The 9,430-nt window shown below is 38.6% G+C and overlaps 2 non-coding genes and 1 pseudogene across 2 annotated transcripts; 1 reads left to right on the top strand and 2 right to left on the bottom strand.

The window, feature by feature from the left end:
* The first annotated feature begins 2,097 nt into the window (after window positions 1-2,097).
* On the top strand, window positions 2,098-2,553 carry LOC127429619 (cold-inducible RNA-binding protein B-like; annotated as a pseudogene).
* A 5,423-nt stretch (window positions 2,554-7,976) lies between these two features.
* trnat-ugu (transfer RNA threonine (anticodon UGU)) lies at window positions 7,977-8,050 on the bottom strand. Its single transcript has one exon. It is a non-coding gene; the product is annotated as a tRNA-Thr (tRNA).
* Window positions 8,051-8,984: 934 nt separating this feature from the next.
* On the bottom strand, window positions 8,985-9,074 carry trnar-ucu (transfer RNA arginine (anticodon UCU)). The gene is given in 2 exon segments: window positions 8,985-9,020; window positions 9,038-9,074. It is a non-coding gene; the product is annotated as a tRNA-Arg (tRNA).
* Between the last annotated feature and the right edge of the window lie 356 nt (window positions 9,075-9,430).

The raw sequence follows: 9,430 nt of genomic DNA, 5'->3' as shown, positions 1-9,430 counted from the left end.
CAACTTCCAAATATTTAATGCATTCGTGTTCTTGAGTTTTGCAGCATTTACCTTCATATACTACCCTCTGGTGCCATCTTGTGGTTTACTTATGACTTGTTAGAAAATGTGGATCTGTATGATGTGCGTTCATGATTTGTCTAAGCTTGTTCAAATATGTCCTACAAATACCTAATTTAAACCAATAAACCTTGCTTTTTTTAACTGATGAGGTTTCACTCTCAATGGTCATAAGTGTCAATGTGTGACCCCCCCCCCCCCCCCAAAAAAAAAGCATTTTGACCAGTGTCTATCACAGTCTCTGGAAAATGTTTTTGGTCACTTTTACTTCCAATTTATTTGAAAGTATCTAATTTTTTTTTTTCTCCCAAATACTAATGCTCCTTTTGCTTTGCTATCAAACTGATCTTTTCAATGGAAAACATCTGATTTTGCTCTCCTGCATCAGTTCTAACTGTTGGCCCTCATGATTGTTGATTTAAATTGCTTCATTGTCTGAACACATCTGATTCGTATTCAGTGAGTATTGCACTCGGTGTTGAAATGCAGGTTTATTTACATTGAACTTAATTTCAAATGTATTCCTTTCTAATCCAGTTATGAATTTGACTTAAAAGCTCTTTATAATTCATGATTTGCAGCATGCATTAAGTGTTCTAATTCTTCATGATTTTTGCAGTAACCTTGTGGTAATTGTTTCATGGTTTGCAGTAAGATTGTGTTCCAATTCATTGCAAGGTCTTGCATTCTTTTACTGCAAGTGTTGTAATTCATGAATTTGCAGCAGGTGTTTGCATTTTAATGAATAAAGAAGTCTTGGGCTGGCTTAATTTTTTGGTTTTGCTGCAAGCTCTTTATAATTCACCATATTGCAGCAATATCTTGTGGTGTTTTAATAAACTAATTAGCAACAAGCTTTGACATAATTTATGATTTTGACGCAAGCTCTTGTGTTCTGATTCTCCACAATTTTTCAGCAAGCTTTCATGATGTTTTCATCCAATTCATGATGTTGCAGTCAGATTTTAATTCATAATTTTGTTGCCAGCTTTTATGATCCAATTCATAATCACTATCACTGATCTTTTATTCATGATTTTATTTTTTCTAATTCGTTTTTCAGCAGGCTTGCATTTTCAATTTTGATTTTGTAGCAAGCTTTTTTCTGAATTATGGCTTCACCTTAAGCTGTTGTGGTGTTAATTCATGATTTCCCAGCAAGCAAGTGGTGAAAATCATTATTTTGCAACAAACTTTGTTTAACTTTAATCTAAAAAGAAAAAATAAGGATTTAACCTTTTAAGTTGTGTTCCAATTCATGATTTCACTGGGAGACTTTAATTCATAACTTTGCAGCAAACTTTGTATTCGGAGTTTACTGAGCTCTTGTTTTCAAATTCGTGACTTTGCAGCAAGATTGTTCTAATTCTTGATTTTGTGCTCTTTAATTCATGACTTCATTGCAAGCAGTTTTAATGAATGATTTCAAAGTGGTCTTGGTTTAAAGATTTATCAGCGTACTCCAATTCATGATTCTGTTGTGCTCTTACATTGATTTTACTGCAAGCTCCTGGTTAAATTCTTCATAATTTCACTGTACACGCTTGTCTTTAACTGAGGTCCTAAATTTCACTGTGGGATATTTTAATTCATGATTTTTACTGCAAACATTTAATTCAAAATTATGTATTTCACTGAGGCCATATGGGAACTGCTCCTTCCCTCCCTGTGAGCTTTGTTTCCCCTAAGGTTATTTTTCATGTGTGTGTCACACGAGGCATAATGTGCAGTCAAGTTTCAAACCGCACATTGATGAATTACAGCTTCATTTTCTGTTACAAGAATTCTGTAAAGCTGCTTTGAAATTATCAGTGTTGTGAAAAGCACTACAATTTTTCAGTTGAAGCCGTTTTAACCATTTTATGATTTCACAGTGAGCTATTTTAATGACTGATTTTATTGCAAGCTCATACTGTGTAAATTCATGAATTAATGTAAGTAGTAACCAATCAGATTCTTTATAAATTAGTTTCTGGATTCTGCCGCAGTCTGTCGTGTTCAACAGCTCTTCTGTGTCCCTGAGAAAATAGTTAAATCATGTCTGACGAAGGAAAGCTTTTCATTGGTGGTCTGAGCTATGATACCGCAGAGCAGTCCTTGGGAGGAGGCCTTCTCCAAATATGGAACCATTGCTAAAGTGGATGAATCGGAGATCGTGAGACTGAACGGTCCAGAGGATTTTGGCTTTGTTACATTTGAAAATCCAGAGGATGCCATGTCTGCAATAAAGTCTGTCGATGGCTGGCTGCATGATTTGCGTCAATGCTGGCAAATCCGGTGGGAGATCTGGTGGCTTCAGAGGAGGTTCTGGTGGTGGCAGAGGGTTGTTTAGGGGTGGCAGGGGCAGAGGTGGTGGAGGATACGGTGGAGACAGAAGCTATGGCAGTGACTGTAGTTATAGCGGAGGTGATAGGAGCTACAGTGGTGGGGAAAGGAGCTATGGTGGAGGTGACCAATCCTACAGCAGATGGTGGATACTCCAACAGGAGTTGAGGATACTCTGGTGGTGGACATAGAGACAACAGTCTTTGATTTTTAGGAGCACAGGAGGTTATGACCATTTCAGGTGGCTCCTACAGAGACCGCTATGACAGCTATGCTTCACGAGTAAAAAAAATCCTGATTGCAAGATCATTCCTTCGCTTGCTGTATTCAAAAATGTGCTCTTGGAGGACCTTTTTTTTTTTTTTTTCCTGGTTCAAATTTTCTATTAAAGTACAGACTCTACATGTGATTACAGATTCTATAAACCATGCATAACATTTTGCCCTGTCCAACACAGCCTGAAGGCTTCTAAGACCAATTTCTACACACAAACCTTTTAACCAATTCATAATTGCTGGCATTTGCATTTTAAACAATTTTAAAGCGGCAGACCTGCCACCTGAAAGTATATTCTAATCCGATCCTCAATAGATGCTTGATGAGCTGTGATGTGCTCTTTACGGCTCCTTGCTGCCTCCATTTTGTGACGCATTCCTTTAGTGAAGCAAGGCAGGCATGTTGCATCAGAGTTGTCGCCAGCAAACCTCCTTGAAGTTGCTAAAGCTTTGTAAATATTCCTTTTTATACAAAAAGTAAACTACTTCATTGGGGTTGTTAAGCCTCAATTATGGTCTTCTCTTGGTGACCCAAGGTACTTTTACTCTTTGCATCACCAAGAATTTATTTTTAAAGTATGTTCTAATGTGGACTGAACTTATCCTCTTATAAATGTGTCAAGGTTGTGTTCCTTCTGGAAAAAGAAATGTGCTCAGTTCTGTATATTAATAATTTTTTTTTCTTTTTATATTAAATCTGGCTTCATGTAGCCCATTAAAAATGGATGAGAAGAAGAGTTTCTGTACGAGACCCCTGTTTAATAGTATGATTCTTGAAGACCTCCCTTGAATTCGACACTTCTTGGCTGAATATACTTTGTCAAAATCCAATGACTGACTTTTAATTAGGAAGGTTCTCTGACAAAGTTTGGGGGCTCAGCTCAGGGTCCCAAACTGTCTTTGGGAGAGAGACAGTGGCTGATCATTGTGCCATCACAAAGAGGCCCATTTTAATCCACTACAGATTGTTCAAACTGGTCAGTGGCCACCCCTGTCCAGGTATATGGAATCAGAAAAGGAATAGTGGGATGAGTTAACATCAGATTGTTGATTTGCTGTTTAAAACTATCACCATATTTATGTATATTAAAATGGGGAGGGTGGGCAAAAGCTGATATGAGACTAATAGAGGCAGTTTGGAATCAACAGCCCATAACACCACCAGTTGTCTCTGAACCACCACCATACTACGGAGCAAATGAATGGCAAGTTGCAGCTGCTGTACGACCAAAAAGTTGGACATCTAAAGGCCACACTGCATGAGCAGGAATTGAACATTTCTCTGGGACATTATGACTGGCCTCCATCTGTTCCATCTCCAACAACTTTTTATATTCTATGGTGGTCTTCCCTAATCCAACAGGACAGGAGCCAATTGAACTATAGGTCCTAAGAAAATTTATCATGTCTGAAATGTCAATTTGTTTGTTTCACAACACGTGTTAATTTCTTGAAGCGAGTGTACTGCTAGCCAATCACCCTTGCATCTACGCTAATATTATATTTATTTCTGTCTCAACCTGGGGATTCATATCCCGAGCCGGCCAGATCCACCTCTGTTCCTGCTTTGTGTCGTCTCCACTGTTATGTGTCTTTGAGTGATGATGACTAAACGTAGCTGGTGCCAGCCAGCCATCACTTCAGTCTATTACGATGGACTTCTGGGTATTAACTGATGCCATCTGCAACCATAAGACACAGGATCCTTCATATGCCACTGCCTGAACCTTGGCCGTGTGATAGACCTCACCAAAATGACCTGCTGGCTGAACTGTACCTCAAAATGCACCTCACTGATATCTGCCTGCACCACTTTGGTCTAATGATGGACTACACTCTTAAAATGGAATACGTTAAATTCTTTGCCAACAAAAGCCTTCATCGGCCAACTAACAAAGGACAATGTATCTATGAAGTTCATCCTGGATTAACTGCAGAAATTCAAAGACATTAGTCCTTAATCTTACAGTTCATACTAAATATTTGTATAAATATTGGCCCTTAACACTCAGTTTACTCATTTTAAACCATGTCCTGCACCGCACATATGACTAAATGGGCATTATTTTCATGCTGGTTAGACGGGCAACTGGCCCCCATAGTGAGCCTGGTATCTTCCAAGGTTATTTTTCTCTATTAACCAACATCTTCTGGAGTTTTGTATTCCTTGCCACAGTCGCCTTCAGCTTGCTCACAGGGGTTCTAAATGAAATTATTTAATTTTTATACACGTTACAATCATATTTAATAAAATACACAATTATGACCAAGACTTTAACAAAAAATGAAACTGTAATATGTATAAAGCATAATTTTCTGTAAAGCTGATTTTGAAATTGTGTGTTGTGAAAAGTGCTATACAAATAAAAATGACATGACTTTAGGACAAGAATGGCAAAGTCTCATTGCTCAGTTAAATGGACACTGGTAAAGCTACCATGCATCCATAATAGATGGACTTAGCAGTTTGAATTACTTTGGAAAAGATTAGAGGTGTAATATTCAGCTGTGGATTTGACTAAGATCTACAGGGGGAGTGGAACATGTGAAGGGTAAGACTAGATATGAGACTTGCTGTACAGTGGACTGCCAAACAATTTACATGTGCACAATAAAGGTGCATTTTGTGAGGGGACTTTCTGCAGACATTCGGAAGTCTGAAGTGTCCTAGCCTTTTTGTTTTAGACAAGTGCTATATTTATCTGTTGTAATGCAAAATTGTGCTTCAGAAATTCCTCTAACCGTAGTAGTTTCAGTTGTTCCATCAGTGGAAACATTATTAATGGTAACTGATTAGAGATTAGGCTTACACATAGGTAAATCTCAATTTGTGTGGTTTTAAAGTTGCATTTAAGAAGAGATTTACTTTTGATTTAAAAAAATAAATAAATGTATAATACAGATTAAAATTGGCTAACACTGGATTCAAAGTATTTGTGTAACAAACTGACACCAGTTTGTTCTATCCATGGGATGTGATGGACAAACATCTATGTTATACATTTTGATAGTTTGCTCCAGGATGAATACTCTAATTTGTACATTTCATCAACAGTCCCTGATTTCCACATTAGATGTTCCCATCCCTCATTATGGAGTCTGTTTGCTGATCTTTTCTTTTTCTGTTTGAATACATGGCAACATGAGGTATGCTATTTGAATTGGACAATGTTTGTGTGATTTTATGCATTGACATTTCAAATATTTTGACCAAGTTGCTATAAGATTTGTACCTTGTCTTTTTTTTTTTTTATCGGTATCAGGAAAGGAAGTGTCTGCTGTCTGAATGCTGAGTCAAGGAAGAGAATGGCAAAAGTTAATTTGAGGTCTGCATTCACATGTAAAACTGCTCTACCTAAACCTTGCAAAAGACAGATCTTTGTCAAGGACCTGAGAAGAAAGTATGTGTAACGATGCACTACTGAGGTAGTATTGCCATGTGCTCTTATGTAGTGCAAAAAAAGTTTCATTTAGCATGAATCCAGTTTATAATCTATACACAAGACAATAGGTGATTTTGTATCTCAATATAATTTTCTTTGGTCATTTTAGTTAAATATGCTGTGGTTTTATGGTGCTGACATCCAGAATAAGATGTGTATATTTGGGTATAGGTGCACATATCCATGAATATCACAATGCCTTTCACTACTCCAAGGTTTTCATCTCATTATTTAAGTCAGATCTCTTTTAGATATTGACGGTGTTTTAGTTAAGCCTTCACTGACTGTCCATAATTTTGGACTGATATTTGATTCTTTGCTCTGTTTTGAAGCTCACATTAACCACCATCAATTCCTAATTTTTTTCATCTCCAAAATATTTATCTTTGTTCCTCAGCTGGAAGGATGAAGAAACATTTATCCATGCCTTGCCTTACCTCCTGACTAGATTGCAGTTATTTTCTAATTGGTCTACAAACTAAATTACTTCAACATTTACAACTTGTCCAGAAGAGTTCTCACACACACCAGTAAGTCAATCCATATTACTTCTATACTTCATCAACTTTACTGGCTCCCTGCTGCCTAACTCATACATTTTAAAATCTTTATCTTGGTTTTCAAAGCATGTCACGGTCTAGCACCATAATGTCTAATAGAGTTGCTTCACTCATACACCCCTGTGGGCACCCAAAATGTTTCTCAAATGTTTCTGATCCCTGACTATGTAGTGCGGTTTTCCTTTTTCCATAATCTTTTCATCTAATTTGTTCTCTTCTGCTCAGTTCATATTCATCCTATTCCTCTTTTCCTTTTGTAAAGTGATCTTGAGGTCTTGAAAGGTGCTATATATATTTTTTTTTATATTTATTTCAATAACAAATGACATACACATTCTGTACACAGTTAACTTTATCATTTGTCATCTGTTTCTGTTTAGTGGTCCATTAGTCTTGTGTGGCTATTCTGCCCTCACCTGCATGTGGGTGGACTGTTTGTTTCTCCTGGGGGGCCGGTGCAGCCTGTGGATCACGCATTCAAAGGTCTTTGCAAAATGCTGTAGGGCCTTTTTCTTTATAATTTTCCATTTTTATTTGTGCTAGTCATTCAAAATAATTTCCATCTGCTCCTCTTTCTTGAGTTTTCATTATATATTTAATTGCATCTTCATCCTTATTTTACTTTTCCATATAACTTGGTTTATTTCATGGTCTAATTGGCAGGAATCTAGTCTAGTGAAGTCAGTGTCTCCCAGCCTTTGGTGAAGGCAGAGGGGGTAAAGTGAGTGGAGTCCAGACATTGGTTTCTGTTGTTTGAAGCAATTTTTTTTTTATGAAAAGAGGGGTTGGCTAAAAGTGTAAGTTGTTTACAGCCTTAGTACATTTTTCTCTTATGTGGTTTGCCTTTTTTATGTAGCATCCCTTGTCATTGCACTTATTACAACTTAAAAAAAAAAATTTGTGGGAATATACCTGTTGATGTCTATGCCAATCAATTACTTCTCTTGGTCCCTTACGGTTGCATTTCGACCATGGCAGGTAGTGCTTCAAACTATAATGTTGAATGAACACACCTGGATTCATGCATTGCATTGAATAAAGGTTGAAAAATATTTACAAGACAACAATCTTACCAAGTGCTAGTAACTGATCCCTGTTGTACCATATATTGCTTAGGGATAGGATATAGGGATGAAAACCACCATGCTCATGCCAGATTGTCATAACTTTTGCCAGGAAGGTGGCAGAGGGATGAAAGCAAGTTCTACCCCCCCCCCATTTTCAAGGGTCTTTCCAAGGTCAGCAAGTGCCTCAACCCAATTAGCCCTTGTAAGAAGTGCCATTTACATCTTGGCAGCCACAACACACTACAAAGGCACTGCTGGGATTTGAACCCAGGATCTCTTGTTTACAAGGCAGGCACTTTAACCAACTAAGCCATAGTGCCTTCTTTAGCCAAGTCTCCATTGGAGGGTGACTCCGAGGAGCAAAATATCCAGAAGAGAAGTCATCGGATCAAGGAATAGCCCATGCTATTGACAACTTGAAAATATTTGTTTGAGAACAGAGTTTTGGTGGTCAGATAGCCTTGTCGTTTTTTGGACAAGTGTGCTCAGCAAGATGACAAATGCTGCAACTGGAACCCACAACATTTGAATGGCCAAATTTGGCAAACTAGAAGTCCAACGGTTAGGGTTAGGTTAGTGGTTATAGTTAGGTTAGGTAAGGTTAGGGATATAGGCATGAAAACCACCATGCGCGTGCCGGATTGCCATAACTTTTGCCGGGAAGGTGACAGAGGGTTAGGTTAGGGAATTGTAATATCCTAAGCCTAGGCCCCAAAGGGCCCAGGCCCGGTTGTGCACAGGCCTTCTCTCAACTGGTCGCTTCCAGTGGGCCCAAAGCTCCAGTGAGAGGACCAAGCAGAAAAGGTTAGGTTAGGGATATAGGGATGAAAGCCACCATGCTCATGCCGGATTGCCATAACTTTTGCCAGGAAGGTGATAAAGGCATGAAAGCAAGCCCTACCCCCCCATTTTCGAGGGTGCTCTTTCCAGTGGTGCCATCACCAAGTCTCTATGAGGTCAGCAAGTGCCTCAACCCAATTAGCCCTTGTAAGAAGTGCCATTTACATCTTGGCAGCCACAACACACTACAAAGGCACTGCTGGGATTTGAACCCAGGATCTCCTGTTTACTAGGCAAGCATTTTAACCAACTAAGCCACAGCACCTTTTGCTGCAAAGTCTCCATGGGAGGTTATCAGATCAATGAATAGGCCATGCTATTGAGAGGATGAAAGTGTTTGTTTGAGAAAAGAGTTTTGGTGGTCAGATAGACTTGTTTGTTGGCCAAGTGAGCTTAGCAAAATGACTAAGGCAGTGACTCTGTTGGGACTTGAACCCACAACCTTTGAATGGCCACATTTTGAAATTTAGAAGTCCAATGCGCTATCCATTGCGCCACAGAGCCCACATTATGTGCATTGTTGTGTGTGGGATAGGAAAATGTAAAATCAGAAGCCTGGGTCCAATAAAAGGCCCAGGCCTGGTTGTGCACAGTCCTTCCCTCAACTGACCACTAAGAACCCACCCAAGAGCGGGAAAGGGACAGAAACACAGCTCTTAGTAAAATAAAATAAAATAAAATAAAATAAAATAAATACATCCCAAAGGGGGTATTATTGTAAGGGTACCCCAGGTTAGGTTTAGGAGCTGATGTGGGTATTGCTCTAAGGGTAATTAAGGTTAGGGTTAGGGGTTGGTGTGGATGTGGTTGTAGAAAATAGAAATATATGATCATTTAGGGTTAGGTTAGGGTTAGGATAT

Source organism: Myxocyprinus asiaticus, chromosome 39 (genome assembly GCF_019703515.2).
Source record: "Myxocyprinus asiaticus isolate MX2 ecotype Aquarium Trade chromosome 39, UBuf_Myxa_2, whole genome shotgun sequence".
NCBI lineage: Eukaryota > Metazoa > Chordata > Actinopteri > Cypriniformes > Catostomidae > Myxocyprinus > Myxocyprinus asiaticus.
Note: the sequence above shows the minus strand (reverse complement) of the source record. Positions and strands in the feature narration are given on the sequence as shown.